Source organism: Solea senegalensis, linkage group LG6 (assembly GCF_019176455.1).
Source record: "Solea senegalensis isolate Sse05_10M linkage group LG6, IFAPA_SoseM_1, whole genome shotgun sequence".
Classification (NCBI taxonomy): domain Eukaryota; kingdom Metazoa; phylum Chordata; class Actinopteri; order Pleuronectiformes; family Soleidae; genus Solea; species Solea senegalensis.
The window spans coordinates 23,211,137-23,211,557 of NC_058026.1; positions in this window are offsets into that span (position 1 = coordinate 23,211,137).

Below are 421 nucleotides of genomic sequence, written 5' to 3' on the forward strand. Positions count from 1 at the left end.
GTCGCCGGACGGAGGGGGAGTAACAACCCGGCGGAGGCATTTTATCTTAATCACAGCTCAGCTCCATTCAAATTAATTTGACAAGTTTCCCCCAATCCCCATTAAAAGACGCATCTGGCAAATGGCAGCCCACGTCAGCCCCCTCCTCCTGTCTAAATACCTCGTCATTAAATAAATAAATACATAAATAAATAAATACATACATACATAGCATATTTATTAATATAAAGAGGAATTTAAAAAAATACATAATAATAAATAATACAAAATAAAAATAAAAGGTGGCACTGGGTGAGTGCCGGACGCAGATTATTTATTTCCCCGTAGATATTTTCCTTCCTGAGCCATCCATCCATCCCTCCCTCCTCCCGAGTGTTTCTATAGTAATTTCCAGCCAATGATCAGTAGGTGTCCACATCCC